The following is a 20672-nucleotide window of genomic DNA, read 5'->3' as shown; positions in this document are numbered from 1 at the left end:
TGATCTCTGCACCTTGTAGCAGGCACCTTGAGGTGCCTACCACAGGGTGCAGGGATGAACCTCACCTCCCATTTCAGTATGGGAGCATGCATTATGGTCTTTTTACGGCCGTAATGCATGCTCCATTGTGAAATATAGGAATGCGACTGATAGGGTGGTCGGGAATGCTGACCGGGTGACGGTTGGTCCCGTGACCAAGTCAGTGTCGGACCGAAGTGATTCCACTCAACATCATAATGAGCCCCTTAATGTTTGGTGTCTAAAAAAATTGCTATCTAAAATTCTTTTTAATGGTAAAGTTGGATTCAAGTTACAATTTTGAAAATGCCACTTTTAAAAAGTTGCATTTTTCTGTCTTGCCTTTTTGGATTCTGCAGCCTGTTCTTGGGTCACATGACTTAGGCATAAGGTGCGCCTGATTGGACAATTGCTGCCAGGGTGGGTGGCAGAGCTGGGCACAGCTCCACGTGCAACTGACTAGGCTCTGCCCTGCCTTCAAACAAATGACTTGTCACCCCTGCATTGTTCATGCAGCCAGCCTGGAGTCAGGCCAGGGAGGCAGGAAATGTCAAGCACTTCAGAGGGAATTTTCTAGAAACTTCTCCAAATCAAAGATGGCACCAGAAGACTGTTTTGCGGAACCTGGAAAGACAGCTTTGTAGCCTGCCCCTTGCCTTGAACCCTCAGAGGCCCGACATGCTGCTTGAGCCCTGTTCCACTGCTTCAAACAAGAACTATTAGATTGACTCCAAGGGCTAGTTAGGTGGCCTCCTGGTCAGAGCCTAAGGGACGGAAAAGGCTTAATCCATTTTGAACCTAACCGGGCCCAATCCACTTTTTGTATTGGACTCGGGCTCCATCATGGTCAGCCATATTTTTCGTCTTTGACCCAGTCTCCTGTGGCTAGATGTCTGCCATTGGTGCTTTGAACTTTTAGGTGCCGTGTTTTAGCTTTAAAAACTCATAACTCCAGTTCTACTGATTGGATTTTTTCTGTTTTGGTGTCAAATAATTTGCTAACATGTATTCTATTTGTCTAAATTGGAATGGGGTTTTTCTTGCATTGTGTTTTCACGTTACTACTGTATGTGTGCTGCATAAATACTTCACACATTGCCCCTAAAGTCAAGCCTGACCGCTTTAGTGCTAAGCTAAGGGAAGGTTAAGCACAGGTTAACATTTTTTACTTTTGTGGTTCACCCTGACAGGGACTGTGTCTGTTGCTTGAGCAGGGATAACACCCTGCTCAATCAGCAACCCATTTCTCTCAAGAAGCGGCAAGAGTGTAGAAGCACCATTCACAGGGATTCAGGACAACATCCACTCAACGGCAGAGAACACATGAATCGGAAATGTGCAGGGTTACAAATCACAATGGCATACTTGTGATTTGTGGGGGTTCCTCACAGAATGTAAACCATGTACAGTGAATAAATTATGAGGAATGTGACACATTTGAAACAGATTTGAAGCAAATGTCTACTTCTCCCAGATCTTTTTTTAATAATTTGGTGGATAACATGTAAACATTCTCAGGTATGCATGTCGAAATAGAAACATGTAGAAAGGGGGGAGCGTTTCAAAACACAAGACCCCAATTGATGAGTTGCCTAAATAGCTAATTTCTTAAATATGAAACTTAGAGAGCGCCAAACAGGAGGAAAATGTTGTAGGGGTGTACCATATGAACAAGTAGTTAACACCTGCATATATAGAGGACTTACTAATTGTGTTCAAACTGTAATCTAGGGTTGAGGACTAATGTATTCGGTGTTAGAAATACATGTAGAGACATGGAGGAGTAACCGAGGAATCCAGGGAAGCAACTTGAAGCGAAGGAGAGTCTGGGACTCAAGGACGTCTTAACGGACAAAGATGGAGATGTGCCATGATGGAAAATTCTGAAAACCCTCACTTTGAGAGGGGCGTACCTGAAGGCGTGTCGTCCGCATTGTGGGGTTTTTGTATTAGGGACAGCACCCCGAGGGTAGAGGCAGGGCAGATGGGTTGAGGAGCGAGAGGGAGCAGTTGGTTGCCAGAGAGTTTAGCTATGACTGAGAGGACTCTAGACTAACAGAGAGAAAGTGAGTGAACTTCTTTGGAAGTCACCACTGCTGACACCTTTATTAGGTTGGGCTATTGCTGAGTAGGGATGTCACTTAGTATAGTGTAGGGACAGATTAACCTGATTTATACTCTTTTCCAATGCATACTAGAACTCAGGTTATAGCAATTCTTGTTAGCCTGATGATTCTCGAATTGATCCTTGTAATATTCATTAGCCGTCTGGGACTATTCCGTAGGGTTATGTTTGTATTATTGCCTGTTTATCTTCTGAACCTTCTGTTGAGGTGTTTATACCTTCAGTTGTTTTTGGTTATGTAATAAATCTTCAAACTTAGCCCCGAGTCGGTGGTTCTTTGGGGAAACAATGGGAATCGTCGAAAGTTGATTGGTTATTGGTGGATAGATTGCCTAATTCATTCTATGACAGGTAAAAAGGCCCAGTCGACCTGTAACGGGATTCTGGAGAATGGTAAGCAGACTCTAGAAGGAAAATCCTGCCCTTTCAGTTGGTAGCAGAGTAGGATGGTTTATCTTCTGGAGTGAGGGCAATCTAGAGTAGGCTGAGATTTCCCCGAGGCCCATAGAGAACCAATGGCGAGTGTCCAGAGAGTCGCGGACGGAGGATGGCGTTCCATGGAAACTGACGGAGAGTGACGGTGTGGCAGAAAGCAGCAGGTCGGAAGAGAGTGAGTATGAAAAGGGTCATGTGTTGTTAGATTGCGGTGTTACGTTGTATTGGTGTGTTGTATTGTCTTGCGGAGTTGAGTGCCTGTGGTGTGTAAGGGGTGTCAGGTTGTGAGCGCGCGCAACCAGTGAAAATCTTAGACTCGAGTGGAGTTTAAGTGGTTCGGGTGTATCGAACACCTATAGTAATTGTCGACCATTGTTAAGGGGGTCATGAGGTACCATTGATCGCCCGCAGGACCGAGATAGGGGGAACGAATGTGTGAGTGCGTGGGTAACAGACGCTGGTCGGAAGTTGCCGTGTGGTTGTAACCTATCAGTTGAAGCGATTGTCCGGTCGTTCGTGGACAGACATTTGCCAGTTCGGTGACAATTACAGTCAGACTGTAGACGTACAGTCAAGGAGGTGATTGCTTGGTCGGAAGTGATCATTTCCGGTGTATGATTGGGATGCATGCGTGACCGGGAGACGAGCGGAGAGAGGAGGGGAACTGCTGCGAAACGGAGGCGAGTGACGTCAGAAGGAGCCGCGCTGGGATAGGGCGGTTAGTGTGGAACCGCGCTGGGAGAGGTGGATTGTCATCAGGAAACAGAATAGCGCTGTAAACAAAGAAACGTTGCGGTTTTCATCATGAAATGCTTAAAAGTGTTGCGAAATTGTTTTAAAGGTGAAAAGAAGTTAGAACATCGGGGTGGGGAAGAGGCTTCACCCGAGGATACCCCAGCCCATTATATGGCTACAAATGTCGGGTTGCATACTATATTGTGGCTTGAAAATTGGTGTAAGATGACTGACGGAAGCGAGGAATTGGCTTTTCCTAAATATGGAACATTCAGATTAGAGGTGTTATATCAGCTAAAAGCAATTATGGCTGCGTTGCGACCTTTGCCTAGACCAACACAGCGCTAAATGCGTGGATCAGGGCAGCCCATGAAAGGAACAGAGATAGGAGACAAGAAAGAGTGAAACGATCAGTCAGGGCAGTGCAAGATGCGAGATGGGATGCACTGGCCAAGAGGTGGAGAGTGATGACCATCGAAGGGGACAGGTTGTACCCGTTGTTGGTCAACACAGGGGATGCGCAGAGAAGGAGTACTGAGGATGAGGACAGTGAGACAGACGACAGCCTGATAGAGAGACTGTTGTCAGAAAGACCACCTCCATATAATCCTGAGGTGGGGGGAACGCCAACGTCAGAAATGAGCACGGAAGCCTCTGTCGGGGACGGTGGTGTCCCAACGGAGAGCGGCTTGAGCCCCCTAGGAGACAGGTACAGCTCGGTGGAGGGAGAAAGGGCACCTCCACCGTCTCCAACGACGAGAGTAGTGGGAAGATTTACGGTACAAAAAGTACAGGTCGAAGAGGGGGTTGACTCTCGGAGACTGCCAGACGCTCTTACGGTACCTGTTACCATAGGCCCCATAGTATCAGTGTACTATCCAGAACAGACACAAAGCGAGGGTCCGCCACAAAGAGAGAGAGAGAGAAGTGTCAGTGAAGAAAGGAGTAATGGGGCGGACAAGGTCAATTAGAGAATTAAGGCCTGATTTGAGAACGTGGGAAACGATTGTGGATACTCAGAGCAACAGGTCGAGGAATGATTTTGACAGTGGAAACCAGGAAAGCAGGGGGGTGTCCCACGGCGCGCCTAGCGAAAACAGGCAGGAATGGGATCGCGGAAGTGTGGAAAGTAGGGGGCATCCCAACACACCCCTAGCGATAATAGAAGGGAATGGGACCGCGACAGTTGGGAACATCGAAGGGTTCCCCATAACACACCCGAAGAGGACAGACGAGTGAGTCAGGACAGTGGCGGGAGGGACTCTAATGGAACCTCTAGCCAAGGTACATTGAGGGCGGCGATAAAGGCAAGAAGGATTGATGTACTGAGACTCAAATCAGAGGTGGGGGAAATAGTGGAAGGCACACTGCCACTAGAGAGAATCAAACTCTATGAACCAGCTGAACTACTGTTTGTGGCGAAAGATGTTACTCGAAGGGCTAGGACAGCTCATGAGAAACTGTCTGAGTTAGCGAATAAGTATGCTGTGGATTTGACAAGGACGAAAGCATTACAGGGTGGCCATAGGTTGCAGTACTCGGACCAAGATCTAGAAGAGAAGAGGGTGATCGGATTAAAAACCCACATCAGGGAACTGGTGGTGGGACTCCGAACATGGACCCAATTAAACAAATGGGAGGAAAGGTGGTCAAAGAAAAAGAGTGTCAGGAGAAGCACTATTGAGACATCCCCGGGAGGAGGGTTGATGCATGCAGAGGCGTACCCCTTGCGGGAGGTGGCTCACGGGGGATATGTACATGTACCCTGGAGTAGGGGGGATTTGGCTGCCTTTACGAACTCGTTTCTGAAGTTGCGCGAGAATCCAGTGGAATGGTACAAACAGGTAGAGAGGTTCGTCAAGATCTCAAAGGTACTGTGGATTGACCTAAACACACTGTTTGACATTGTGGTTCCAGGAGACCTGTGGATAGTGTGTAAGGTCAGTGTTGAATGGCCCACAGTGGAGCCAGACCGAGATGCTACCACAAATGGACCCTCACCTAGGGTGATGGTAAAGTATGAGCAGGCGATCACGTGGTTGAAGACTAAGGTACCACCACAGGACATTGACTTGGTGAAGATAGATCGGACTAGGCAGGAACCGAAGGAGACAGTTCACGAGTTTTATGAGAGATTATTGCAGATTTTTAAGCAGTACAGCGGATTGGATGTGATGGACCCAAAGGACATGGGACAGTTTGTGTCCAAGTTTGTTCTGGGACTGAGACCTGATATTTGTCTCATGATACAACAACATTTCATTTGTTGGCAGAACAAGCCTCTGGACGAGGTCTTGAGGTATGCGAGGTATTGCAGTGATGAGATAGATTCTAAGACAAAGAGGCTTAAGAATAAACTAATGTTAGTCCTGATGCAATCGGGAGGACAGGGCCAGTCAGAAAACGGAACCTTAGGGAGAAGACAAGGGGGACAGAAAAGGGACAACGAGGAAGGCCCAAGACCAAGGATAGACCTGGCGACTCTGAAAAAGACGACCAAGTGTCATCAGTGTCACGAGGTCGGACATTGGAGACGCGAGTGTCCCCATAACCCAGAAAATCAAATACAGGAAGAAGAGGAGGAAGAGGTACAAGCCCCTTCGGTACCGAAAGTAATAGTAACCAAGTACAAAACGGCGAAAGGGGAGACTTCAGCCCCTCGGGCTACGGTTCCCCAGCCACCGAGGATTTCAACAGGGAACAAGGTTTACAAGCAGATGCCTCTCATAATTGAAGGGGACGAGTACTATTACTTTGACCCAGTCACGGGACGGTGCCTGAGTGGGGAGGAAGACTGTACCCTCGGGGCAGTTTTGGAGGTAGATCAGAGGGGACCATTCGTAGAGGCTGATGTGGATGGACATCCAACCACCTTTTGGATTGTTACTGGTGCTTCCCGTTCTACTGTACGGTCTGCAGTAGTCCCCAACTTGCCCCTTTCAGGACAGACTATCCAAGTTTTAGGCGTTGCAAACAGAAGAATGACAAACCCACTGACTGAACCAGTCCCAGTGAAGATCGGGAGTTTCAGGGACAACCACCAATTCGTAGTGTGTGATTCTAGTCCTGTGTGTCTGCTAGGGAGAGATCTCCTGTGTAAACTCAATTGTACCATCTACTGTACCCCGAGAGGAGTGGAGTTGCAGACAAATGACGATGATGCTGCCTTTAAGGTTGCAAATACGCATGTGTGCATAGAATTGTATCCGGCTTTAACTGTGGAGGAACTCCCTTGGGATTTGAGGGACTCAGTCCCACCGGAAGTGTGAGACTTTACAGGAGAGGAGATCGGGTTGATTAGAGGAGTGGAGCCAGTTAAGATTCAAGTGAGGCCGAATGTTGAGTTCCCAAGAACACCCCAATACAAGTTGACTCCGGAGACAATTGCAGGGATAAGATCTGTGATCGAATCCATGATTAGACAGGGAATTCTAAAGGAAGTCATGGGCAGTCCATGCAACTCCCCGATCATGGGATTGCAGAAGCCTAGCGGGAAGTTCAGGATTGTGCAGGATTTGCGAAAGGTAAACAACATAGTTGTTCCTTGTTGTCCAGTGGTACCGAATCCGTCAGTGATACTGTTTCAGATACCATTCCAAGCTGAATGGTTTTCTGTGATAGATTTGTGTCAGGCTTTCTTTTCGATTCCATTGCATGAGGAGAGTCAATTTCTTTTTGCGTTCAAGCTGGAGAATCGTGTTCTAACGTGGTGTCGTATCCCCCAAGGGTATACGGAGAGCCCATCGATCTTTAATCAGTTGCTGAAAAGGAATCTTGAGAGTCTGGTACTGCCGCAGAACTCAGTTCTCGTACAGTACATAGACGATCTCCTTGTTGCGTCAGAGACAGAAGATGCTTGTAGAATTGACACCATTGCCTTGTTGAACCATTTGGCAGAGAATGGACACAAGGTATCCCCTAGCAAGTTACAGTACTGTTTATCTGAAGTACAGTATCTGGGTCACAGAATAGAGAAGGGAAAGAGGAAAGTGTCGCCTGACAGGATTGAGGCGATCATGAGGATGATGGTGCCTTCGACCCAGAGAGAGGTTAGGATGTTCTTGGGTATGGTTGGTTACTGTCGCCTGTGGATTGCCAATTTTTCCCTGAAGGCGAAACCTTTGCAGAAACTGACGCACAAGGACGTAAGTGATCCGGTACCATGGGACAAAGACTGTATGATGGCTTTCCTTGAGCTGCGAGAGGACTTGTGTCGCGCTCCGGCGTTGGGAATGCCTGATTACGCCAAACCATTTTCACTGTTCTGTTGTGAGAGAGAGGGGTGCGCTTTGGCAGTCTTAGCACAAGATCATGGAGGAGTCCGTAGACCAGTTGCTTATTTCTCGGCTACCTTAGATCCAGTAGCCGCAGCGTTGCCCGGATGTCTCAAATCCGTTGCTGCAACAGGTGTCAGCATTGAAAGGTGTGAAAGCATTATGATGGGTCATCCACTGACCGTACATGTTCCTCACTCAGTGGAACTATTGATGTAAATGTAAACGTAAATGTAGTTGAGCTTATATAGCGCACAGCTACCCGCAGTGGGTTTCCCGGCGCTTGCTTAGGGAACCCTTCCTGGTATTCCCCTGTGAGATAGCAGGGTATCCACAAGGTGAAAGTCAGGCATCCCGCCGCGAGGGGCCGTTGTGGAGATTAAGCAAGCTATTGCCCAGAGTCGCAGAGTGTGAACACGTGAGTTGAGGAGGCACCGGGGCGAGAATTATCGAGTCCATGGAATATTTAGCCCAAGACCCGCCGAGGCGGGGAATTGAACCCTGGTCCAGGACCGATCTCAGCTTCCGGGTCTGCTGCCTCTAACCCCTGAGCCACACTTCTCCACGGACCAAGACGCAGCACTTGACAAATAATAGGCTCACACGCTACGAGCAGGTTATACTTGCTGCGGAGAATGTGACCCTTAGGAGGTGCTTGATCTTGAATCCTGCTACCTTGATGCCATTGCCAAGTGACTTAGACAATGATTGTGAAGACCATGATTGCCTTGATGTGACTGAACTGTGCACCAAGCCCAGACCGGATATTGTTGATGAGCCACTGGTAGACCTTGATGAAATTTTCTTTGTTGATGGCTCATGTGTAAGGGACAATACTGGTCAGTTGAGAGCAGCTTTTGCTGTATGTACTATTACTGGAATAGTCGAAGCGGCCTGCCTGGAGGGAGTACATTCCGCTCAGGTGGCTGAAATAATTGCGTTGATGCGTGCCTGCCTGGCAGCCAACAAAATTCGGATCACCATATATACTGACAGCCAATATGGGTTCGGTGTTGTTCATGACTTCGGTCAGTTGTGGTCTCAAAGGGGATACATGACATCATCAGGTTCCCCTATCAGGAATGGAGAATTTATCAGATTTCTGTTGAAAGCTTTGCAGGGTCCAGCAGAGATAGCCGTTGTGAAATGCACTGCACATACAAAGGGTACCGACTTTGTGTCCCAGGGAAATCGTTATGCTGATGAAGTTGCACGTTACTGTGCCGAACAGGGATACTCATTTACTGAACAAACTGTCGAAGGGGCACAGGGAAGGACTGAGTTAAGCATGATGCTTGAGGTGGCAGATACCTCGGAAGAATTGAAGAGCATGCAGGAGCAGGTGTCAGACTATGAGAAAAGGGTGTGGGAGATGGCTGGTTGTGTCAAAGGAGAGTTGGACTTGTGGGTTTCGGCCGATGGGAGAGCGGTGTTGCCGAATGAACTGGTGAGTCCGATGGCACGACTGATACATGGTCCTGTACATTTGGGGAGAGATGCGATGATGCGTGTGTTCAGACAGACTTGGTACAACCCGAAATTCCGAACGGCTGCGGAAGCAGTATGTTAGAGGTGTGTTACATGTCAACAAATGAACGTTGGGAAAAGAACACCAGTTACAATGGGTCACATTGGGAGGTCCGGCGGACCTTTCTATAGGATGCAATTGGATTTCATTGAGATGCCGAGGAGTAATCGCCTCAGGTATGTCTTGGTGATCGTGTGTGTGTTTTCCAGGTGGGTTGAGGCATACCCAACTCGTAGGTGCGACACACTCACAGTAGCAAAGTTATTGTTGAGGGAGCTAGTGCCACGTTTCGGGGTTCCAACCTCTTTGGAATCGGACAGAGGGACGCATTTTAATAGCGAAGTTGTGAAGATGCTCTGTTCTGCGCTGAACAGTGACCAGAGACTGCATTGTAGTTACCGACAAGAGGCTTCTGGCATAGTGGAGCAGATAAATGGAACCCTCAAGGCTCGAATGGCGAAAGTGTGCTCATCTACATCCTTGAAATGGCCAGATGCATTACCGCTGGTGTTAATGAGCATGCGTAGTACGCCAGACAGGAGGACAGGACTCTCACCTCACGAAGTATTGATGGGGAGGGCTATGAGACTGCCATCTATTCCTACAACGGCCTTGATAAATATCACAGATGATCTGATTCTTGATTATTGCAAAGGACTTTCTGATGTCATCCATTCTGTGTCCCTTCAGGTGCAGGCTGCTGAAATTCCGGCATCTAGAGACCTTTGTCACGACCTGTGCCCGGGTGACTGGGTCCTGGTGCGGAAGCACGTAAGGAAAAGCTGCCTGGATGTGCGCTGGAGAGGACCATTTCAAGTTATCTTGGTGACGAACACTGCCGTGAAGTGTGGAGGATTGCCAAACTGGGTCCATGCTTCTCACACCCGACGAGTTCCAGCACCTCTGGAAGAAACAGCTCCCCTTGTAGATGAACATCCAGCTGTGGAGGAAGATCCACTAGAGGGGACAAGTCAAGCTGTGGAGGTGTCTGAAGAGGCTGGTAACACATCTGATCAAGCTGAAGGAAATCACGACAACAGTGACACTGAGTCTGCCTCTGAATGGGGAAGTGGCTGTGAAGGCGATTTGAGTGCAGAGCAAGCTGAAAGTAGTGATGCAGGGTGTACCAAGAAGAAACAGAAGGGTGAGAAGCGCAGAGGCCCATTGGCCTGAGAGGCGGAGGCGACTGAACGTAAGACTGGTTTCCGAAAAAGATCTTGCCCCGGTATCTGAAGAATCAGACCTGGAAGAGGGAAGACAGGAACCAGAACAAGGAGGTCCGAGAAGGTCGAGGAGGGTGAGAGTACCTTGTCGGAGATACGCCACTCCTGAGTGGACCTACCCTTTGACAAATGCCCGGTGTACTGAGATCAGGGAGGGTGAGGGCGGTGTCGGTGGTCAGTACGACCCCAAATGTTAAGTTGGAAGTGGTGCTGTTGGTACCAGGACTTGAGATCGAAGGCGTACCGACACTCACCATTCCTAATCCCCCTTACCTAAGCAAGATACGTGATTTAATCCTGGATAGACTGATTTTTCCTACATTTGGTCCCGAAATACCATCTTACGAATCGGTTGTGCTTCGCATGGAACTTCTGGATTATGTGCTAATGGCAGTTGGAGCCAATATTATCATTGACTACTAAAGACTTTGTAAATAGCTGTTGAACTAACCCAGGGCCGAGTGGAAGAAGAAGAAATTTAGGGACTTTCCACAGAGGACGGAGAAGGGTTAGGGTTGTTTGTTGCAGATGCTAGCGAAGAGCAAAAGACAGGGGATTTCTGCTTTCAGAGGTGTGGTTCGAGAGACTAAAATAACCAAGAAAGAGACTTTGGGTTGTTGCTGAAATCAAACTACATTGTTCCGAGACCATGGAGGCTGGAAACCCGACTCGTAGGGCTAAGTGCATTGTAGGCACCCTTATAGGAGGAGTGATATTTCTTATTTTCTTAGTAGTTATAGTTTCCTATTTTGCACCACATGAGCAGGCAGTGAAGGTTGAGGGAACACCGACACCTACCACTTCTAGCAAGAAAGAGGTCAAGGTAGGAGCAGAGAAGGCCTTGCTGGAAGAGGAGAGTCGTAGGTTGAATACCGATCTGTCTAAAGGCAATTTTGGGCAGAATGCGTATGCAAAGTTGTTGTATGAATACATTGATGCGATGCATGCGAAGGACTGCTATGTGTGTATGCAATTGCCAGCTTCAGTAGATGAGGGTATTAGATACCATCACCTTCCATTGACATATGGAATTTCATGTAGTTTGCTGCTTAGCATATTTTATGGGAGAAACCATTTTGAATATTTCTTTTCGAATTATGATGCTGTGCTACCAGAAGTCCCTGCTTATAAACACCTGAATAAGTTCGATTATTATAAGTCAGGGGATAGACTTGGATACTTTTTCATTCCGACACAAGAGTTAGACACTTCATATGCACACCGACACAATTTGACATGTTTGTTATCGGAGACAGAGAAAAAGTTCATAGAACAAGTGGAGGACAGGTACAAAAAGCAAAAACAGTTGCAAGATTCAGGGCAAGGTAAAGTTGATTGGACGGATGAGGAGAAGCAGCACAAGTCAAGAGGGAGTTATGGTCCGATAGCTCTAGATGAAGTGCAGAAAGGGAAGTTGTGTATTCACAGACCACAGACGTATTATGAGAATGTGTATGTGGGTCATACTACATGTGAACACACTTTCACACTGGAGTTTTACACAAAGGATTTCTTGAAGAGTGTGGTGCAGGTGATTCCTACGGTTTACTTTGTCTGCGGAAGGAATGCGTATGTAAGATTGCCGGAAAAATGGTATGGGACGTGTTATCTAGCAATCATTTTTCCAAAGATTTACCATACTGAGGATTTTGCTCTCTTGGAGGGAGGACACCAGACAAGGGTAAAGCGAGGTGAAAGTGCTGGTGCAATAGTTGGAGATGTGTTTCGAGCAGTGATTCCTATGTTGGGAGTGATTTTGAATGACGTGAAGATACGGCGGTTGGCAACTGTGGTGGATGAACTGTCAATGAGTACAGCTAAGTCATTAGTGTTGGTTGAGGGTGAGATGTTGTCGATAAGGACAATGGTTTTACAGAACCGTCTTGCTTTAGACGTCCTTCTAGCAAAAGAGGGAGGAGTCTGTAAACTTTTGAAGGTTCAGGAATGTTGCACGTATATTCCAGACCATTCCAAGGATCTGAAGAAATATATAAGTAACATTACTGCCATTCATTATGAAATTGAGGATTTGATGCAAGAGAACGTGTGGGAGAAGGTTGGCAAGGGAGTTGGAAATGTTGGAAACTGGTTTGCAAATCTGGGAAGGAGTTTCCTTGGGTTTGTACTGAAACCCCTTATCATAGCTGTGGCCTGTGTGATTGGATTGTGGGGTTTGGTACGGGCGTACAAGTGTTACCGGTCAAATAGGATGGAGAGGTCGATGAGAGTACAAGAGCAAAGAATGGAGAACTTGCAGGACAGTCAATATCGGAGCTTGAGAGCATTGGAGATGCTCAAGCGAGGGAGAATGGCGACAAGCTCTGTTTAACTCAGTTCTTACCCTTAGGGATGGTGATGATGGTGATGACACAGGTCATCAAAGGGGGGAACTGAGAGAGCGCCAAACAGGAGGAAAATGTTGTAGGGGTTTACCATATGAACAAGTAGTTAACACCCGCATATATAGAGGTCTTACTAATTGTGTTCAAACTGTAATGTAGGGTTGGGGACTAATGTATCCGGTGTTAGAAATACATGTAGAGATAATGATAAGAGTTTTGAAAATCAATAATGCCGCTCTAACATAGAAATGTTGTTTGACGTGAAGCCTTTCACTAATAAGAGGTGTTTTAGTAAGATCACCTTTATGTATTTAGTTCTGCTTTATTAAAGTTCATAGTGTACCTTTTATACGTTATGCAAGTGCTTGAAGTAAAAAATGTATTTGCTTAAAGATGGAGGCCTAAGAAACGAACGAGATGCTCATGTTAGGATGTTGGGCCTATAAACGTGCAGAGGCCCAGTTATGGAAATTGTGTAGGCCTGACCGAAAATATTTGCTTAGCCTCAAATCGTAGAAATGTTTTATGAAGAAAGCTGCTTTAGCTAAAAGTAAATTGCAACATTAAAGAATTTGTGAGCCGATTCACATGTATTCCCTTGCAGGTGCTGGATCAAGCAGACAGTAAAAGTAGAAGGGCCCATTGTGCATGAGTGTTAGGATGCTAGACTCAGACATGGAGGAGTAACCGAGGAATCCAGGGAAGCAACTTGAAGCGAAGGAGAGTCTGGGACTCAAGGACGTCTTAACGGACAAAGATGGAGATGTGCCATGATGGAAAATTCTGAAAACCCACACTTTGAGAGGGGCGTACCTGAAGGCGTGTCGTCCGCATTGTGGGGTTTTTGTATTAGGGACAGCACCCCGAGGGTAGAGGCAGGGCAGATGGGCTGAGGAGCGAGAGGGAGCGGTTGGTTGCCAGAGAGTTTAGCTATGACTGAGAGGACTCTAGACTAACAGAGAGAAAGTGAGTGAACTTCTTTGGAAGTCACCATTGCTGACACCTTTATTAGGTTGGGCTATTGCTGAGTAGGGATGTCACTTAGTATAGTGTAGGGACAGATTAACCTGATTTATACTCTTTTCCAATGCATACTAGAACTCAGGTTATAGCAATTCTTGTTAGCCTGATGATTCTCGAATTGATCCTTGTAATATTCATTAGCCGTCTGAGACTATTCCGTAGGGTTATGTTTGTATTAGTGCCTGTTTATCTTCTGAACCTTCTGTTGAGGTGTTTATACCTTCAGTTGTTTTTGGTTATGTAATAAATCTTCAAACTTAGCCCCGAGTCGGTGGTTCTTTGGGGAAACAATGGGAATCGTCGAAAGTTGATTGGTTATTGGTGGATAGATTGCCTAATTCATTCTATGACAGGTAAAAAGGTCGAGTCGACCTGTAACGGGATTCTGGAGAATGGTAAGCAGACTCTAGAAGGAAAATCCCGCCCTTTCAAATCAAATATTAAAAATGAAGTGATATTTTAAGGTAGAATCTTTGTTCTGCATGTGCCTCTGTATAACAGGATCATTCTTTGTCCACAAGTACATTGTCACATGTCACTTGGAACATGATGTAAATGATTAAATAAAAATGAAAATTGCTGTTACTTTTTTTTTAATTAAGATGGACTAAGAAGGCATAAAACGCTGACATTTAAGCACACAACATTAGTCATTTAAGCAGCTAATGGCATAACAACATAGAGAGTAACACATTTATTTACACCGCAAGAGGCTAAAAATAGCATACCAACACAAAAACTAGTGAGCAATGCTTGCTGCAGGAAAATAACTGCAAAGGCTGTCCTGTAACCACTCCATAATTTCTCTCTACCCCATGTCATCTGTTTCAACCTCTACACATTGATCATCCCGGCTTTCCTAACTGTAAGTAATGTCCTGGTGTTCAGGGCAACAGCCTATCTATAACACCGCAATGACACGCAGTCACAAGAGACTGGCATCAATAAAAAAATAATTTAGAATTTCATGAACTTGCTGCCAGCTCCTAACAAAGCAATTTGAACTATTTTGCTGTGCTAAGAACTATTCTGACAGATCCAGAACGAATTTAAAAAAGGGTCACCATTTTTCACAACTAATCTCTCTCAGCAGGTATTTTTATTTCATCTAGGGAATACTGCAGACCATGGGGTTTCAATTGCGACGGCAAAGTCTGTTGCAGGCGTGAAGTCAAACACAGGGTGCAGCTTGAGTGGAGAGAAGCATGTTATATGTCCACATTACAGCACTCATCCTGAACACAATGAATCTATGGGAAACCTGTTACATATCAGCTTATTACACAAAAATGTTTTAATATTTTGTTTTCTGGAATGTGAAATTAAGCAACAAGCATTTGCAATGCAATAGGTCTCGCATTAATTAAGTTTCAGCTATTGGCATTGCTAAATATTGCAGCACCAATTGCAACAAAAGTCTATAAATTGTAGGCCAAAAAAAGTGTATTTATTTTTGTAGCAATGGTGGCATGCTGCGCTTTAGATGAATATGTTTAAAAGTAAAGTGCACCATACTGCGATTGCTACAATAGTTAATTGTAAATGCATTAACAATTGATGTGTGCACTGATAGCTGGTGGTGTGTGTGCCTGTAGGAATTGTGCACTGATGGCTGGTGGTGTGTGTGCCTGGTGGAAGCATGCACTGATGGCTAGTGGTGTGTGTGCCTAGAGAAAGCGTGCACTGACGGCTGGTGGTGTGTGTGCCTAGAGAAAGTGTGCACTGACAGCTGGTGGTGTGTGTGCCTGGTGGAAGCGTGCACTGACGGCTGGTGGTGTCTGTGCCTGGTGGAAGTGTGCGCTGACGGCTGGTGCTGTGTGCCTGGTGGAAGTGTGCACTGACGGCTGGTGGTGTGTGTGCCCAATGGAAGCGTGCACTGACGGCTGGTGCTGTGTGCCTAGTGAAAGCGTGCACTGACGGCTGGTGCTGTGTGCCTGGTGAAAGCATGCACTGACGGCTGGCGGTGTGTGCCTAGTGAAAGCATGCACTGATGGCTGGTGGTGTGTGCCTAGTGAAAGCATGCACTGACGGCTGGTGGTGTGTGTGCCCGGTGGAAGCGTGCACTGACGGCTGGTGCTGTGTGCCTGGTGAAAGCATGCACTGATGGCTGGTGGTGTGTGTGCCCGGTGGAAGCGTGCACTGACGGCTGGTGCTGTGTGCCTGGTGAAAGCATGCACTGATGGCTGGTGGTGTGTGCCTGATGAATGCGTGCACTGATGGCTGGCGGTGTGTGTGCCCGGTGAAAGCATGCACTGATGGCTGGTGGTGTGTGCCTGGTGAAAGCATGCACTGATGGCTGGTGGTGTGTGCCTGGTGGAAGCGTGCAATGACGGCTGGTGGAGTTTGTGCCCGGTAAAAGCGTGCACTGACGGCTGATGGTGTTTGTGCCCGGTGAAAGCGTGCACCCACGACTGATGGTGTCGGTTGAAAGTGTGCACTGAGGGTGTGGTTGTGTATGGTTGTGTGTGTGGTTGTGTGTTTGGTTGTGTATGGATGTGTGTGTGGTTGTGTATGGATGTGTGTGTGGTTGTGTATGGTTGTGTGTGTGGTTGTGTATAATACAGATGTGCTTCTCTCAGGCACATGCCTGAGCAACCACCTCACTTCAAAACATTATTACCCTAATTAAAATATATATGACACTATCTCACAGAAAACGTAAATGAAGAAGTCATTTAGGGTTGTCCAGAAGCATTAAAGAGTTGGAGCTGCGCTAGATTTTTAGGACCATAATATGTTAGAAATTCCCACACATGGATTCTCATCTAAAATTATTTACATAGTAGTTAATCTGAAAATGTGATATAGATCCTGCCTCCAGGGCCAATGCTGGACACCTAAAATGACTCGCATTTTTCTTCACTGCTGTCAAATTATTAATAGATTTTTGTCCAGATGATGAATTCCACTTCGAGTTCACTATCGTGTGCACCCTGGGAGTTGTGGTCCTAGTTTGCTTCAAATAAACACTAATAGATTTTGAACCTTTTTTCACTCGTTAGTATCAGCAGCTGAATAAAAAATATTTAAATTAGGGCACCCAGGTGTATTTATGTAGGAGATTTTTATAGTGCTATATGTCCCTCGCGGTTTCAGGGCTCTGAAATAAGAGTGGGTGTTTATTGGCTAACTGAAAACGTTTTACTCACTCACTATCATCACACACATGGTATTTCCAGCCCTGGATTTAGTTTGACAACCTAACGCCACCAGGGTCGTGCAGTCCTGGTTTACTCATACCATGGGCTTGTAAGACATCAGGCACAGCCTTGACTCTAGCTGGTTGACAAAGCTGTTTGGACAACCTTTCGGCAGTAATCACTTGTTGAATGAATACAAGTGTGCTACCCTCAGTCCTGAGACTGGATTGGCTTCCCTGTGAGAGGCCGCAATATAGGTATTTTCAACCGGCTCTGCCCGATGATGACCTTGTAGTAAATACAGTGTGCTGACGGGGCAATAATTCCCACTCTTATGTATATTTAAGTGCAGACCCCTCAGAGTTCACAGGGACTGCACTCGGAGAGCTTTGGAGTTCCAGGGCAAGTGATGCTCGCCGCCCGGTCTTACTACTAGCCACTTTAACGGTACTCAATATATGGCAAGTGGCAGCAATACAAATGCGGGCAGTTCATCTAAGCCCGTTTTTGCATCACTTCAGTATGGTGATTTATCTATTATAAACCAACGTCGCAACACGCAAAGACAAGCAATCAGAGGCAGTGAGAACAGGATGGGAGGAAAGGAGGACAAGTGTTAGTTAGCGGGACGTTAAACAAGAATGAAACGAACCGGACTCCGGAGGTGTGGGGGGAGGTGGGGCCTTGCTGCTCCGGGGTTTTTCACTGCTCAGTGCCCAGCAGCCGGCCTGGTTCCTCTGTGGCGATGCCTCGCTCCTACCTCAGGCGCAGCTTCCCCCTGACGGTCTCGGACCTGTCCCCAGTGGCCGGCTGTGGAATTGCAGCCCCTGCGCCAGCAGCAGCACGCGTTCGGAGCCTGGAAGGGAGCACGCGCACGCTGACAATCTGGCGTTCACATTCCACAATCTGCGCGTGGCCCGGTCTGTACTCCCTTGCAAGCCGTCACGGTGACAATACATTTTGCTGGCGGGAGCGCTTCGCGCTCCAACACCAGCGAGCCCTAATAAAGCAAAAAGGTAACATTCAAGGGTCGTGACTGGAAAAAGTCTAACTCCCACAACAATACGTTAAAATCTGTGGAAAATATTTCACGTTTCTATGGGAAAAAAATTAAAGTCGACAGACCCCAATGGTGGAAAATCATATTAGTGTTTCTGAGACCAATAGAAAAAAACAATACTAAAGGTATATTATACTGGACTCACTTTATTTTCATCATTTCTGGGTTTTAAATAAGCATATTGAAAAATAATTATTTCCTAGCGCACATCACTCCTCAGCTACTGTTTGTGAAGCCTGACATCGAGCTCCCCATCTCGCACACATGTCCTCACATCCAGAACACTTGTCTAAGCAGCCTTTCTCTGTCCTGATCCCGCGACATTTGGAACGCCTTTCCTCGCGCTCCTCTTTGCTTGTTTGCGCACTGCAAGGTGCACACGGATTATTGCATTCAGTTGTAGGGAAGAGGGAGGGAGTAAGTGGGAGACAGAGTTTGGCCAAGCAGCTCCCCTACAAAGACTGGGGCTGGAGCCCAGCGACGCAGCTAATATGACTGCCAGGTCCGTGGCATCAGTGCTGGAGGGTATGAGCAAGGCGGCGGCCACTGGAATTATGTGGCAAGGAAGGGCCAAATTATGTGGCAAGGTTGAGTAAATTATGTGCCAAGAAAAAGCGAAATATGCAGCATTGCGCGGCACATTTTGGAATAGTATTACTGCATTATTCTTGTCATTTTAAACTTGTTAACAATGGTCATTAGTTGTAACGCATTAGTACCAATTTAACACCCAAACTCAGCAAAAAGCTACATAAATGTGACCAAGGACCCTTTGCAAAGGGGCTTCGACTGTACGAAAAAACGTCACAGCGTTGTTGGTAACTTTTGAACCGCTTGAGATAGAAATAACAATTTTTTGTTAAAACTTGCAGATTATGCAGCAGATAATGGATTATATGGCAAATGCGCAAATCTGGCCCTGGGTATCAAGTGCTGTCTGCAGCCAATTGTGGTACACAACTACAGAGAAATGAGGCTATTTTCATTGTTTGCATTAGGGGCCATGCCAATTCGCTTTGCCATTACCATGTCTACTGAACAGCTCAGCCGCCAATTGAGTTGTCCTGCTTTTAATTTTAATGAGCACCTCAGTCGGTGTCTGCAATTTAGACAATCGGTGGAAATTTCCAAAATTTGTGAAAAAATTGGGAAATGTTCACAATCTGCCTTTTTCGGAGAACTATATGCACTGTTTGACATGCCTAAGTAGTTAAAGCCCTGAATCGAGTTAAACTTTTTTGCATGTCATAAAAAATATACATTAAGAAAGATTCCCCTCACGGGCTCAAATAGCGTATGTGTTATAGCAGCAAATGTATGGTGTTTAAGATATTTTTAATTTACATTGATTGTAGGGAGCGGTCATGACTCGCAGGAGCCAAAGCCTCCGGGAAATTATGATATGGCAATAAATAAAATATTATACTCTTTGTATCAGAACATATCGTTTATGAAATGTATTTTTTTCATGTGCACATATTTAAACAATAGGTATTTAGATGAAACCAGGATGCAAGGTGTTACATTTTACAGCATGGTAAAATCGCATTGAACAGACCTCTTGACTATTAACTAAGGAGCATATTAACAACGGCCAGCGATAATTATCGCTGGCCGTGCTTAGCGAAAATTATATTATTGCAGTATATCTCTGGTATTTATCACCCTGGTAGCGCGTAATTAACAACGTGTTTATTTATTTATTTATTTATTTGTGACATTTGTAAAAGCGCACTGTTACTGTACGGTGTCCTGGCGCTGTCTTGATAGCTCCCAAAGCTATATCCCCGGAATTAGTTTACAAAAAGCCATGTTTTTAGCTTTCTCCGAAAGGTCATCAACTCAGGGGATAGTCGGAGTGCCACAGGAAGAGCATTCCAGGCCACCGCCGCCCCTCGGCTAAAACTCCTGCCTCCCCAACACACTTTCCTGATGCGCGGGGTCTTGATCAATCCCAAAGAGGCTGACCTCAAAAGTCTACCTCGTTTGTACAGGGGGAAATGTTGCCCCAGGAATGCTGGGCCTATACCATGGGTCGCCTTATAGACAATACACGTGCTTTTGAATAGAATCCGCTTCCTTACTGGCAACCAATGTAGTTTCACCAGTTCATGGGAGATAGATGCAAACTTAGGCAAGCCTGTAAGTAGGCGCGCTGCTGCATTCTGCAGTATCTGTAACTCGTCAAGTATTCCCTGCTGGACTTCGAGGAGCAAAGTGTTGCAATAATCCAATCGTGAGAGCACCAAGGCCGTCACAACTGTTTTTTTGCATTCCCCTGGGAGAAACGGAAAAACCTTCCGGAGAATTTTCAATGTCCAGTGGATAGATGAGGCCAAGGCATTTACCGGAGGTCCATAAGAGAGTCTATCATCTATAATAATCCCCAGGTTCTTGACCTTATTGACAGGAATAGGAAGACTCCCCATCTCTTCTGGCCACCAACTCGGGCCCCAAAAGTTAACCATAGAGCCAAACAGTATCACTTCGGTTTTAGCCGAATTGAGTTTTAAACAGTTTACGGCCATCCATTTGTTCACAGCCTTCATGCACTCCTGGAACTTGCTGGCCACATCAGTCTCCCTCCCTGGTAGCAGTGACACCACAATCTGTGTGTCATCTGCGTACGATGTGAGTTCGAACCCATAGGAGCGGATGACTGGGGCCAGGGAGGAGACATAGACATTGAACAAGGTAGGGCTAAGTGAGGAACCCTGAGGAACCCCACAAGATGGTTGGAAGGGTTTCGGCTCAAAGTCCCCTAGCGCA

The sequence above is a fragment of the Lissotriton helveticus genome, chromosome 2_1 (assembly GCF_964261635.1).
Source record: "Lissotriton helveticus chromosome 2_1, aLisHel1.1, whole genome shotgun sequence".
NCBI classification, from domain to species: Eukaryota; Metazoa; Chordata; class Amphibia; order Caudata; family Salamandridae; genus Lissotriton; species Lissotriton helveticus.
The sequence above is the reverse complement of the archived record's forward strand: the minus strand, read 5'-3'. Positions refer to the sequence as shown.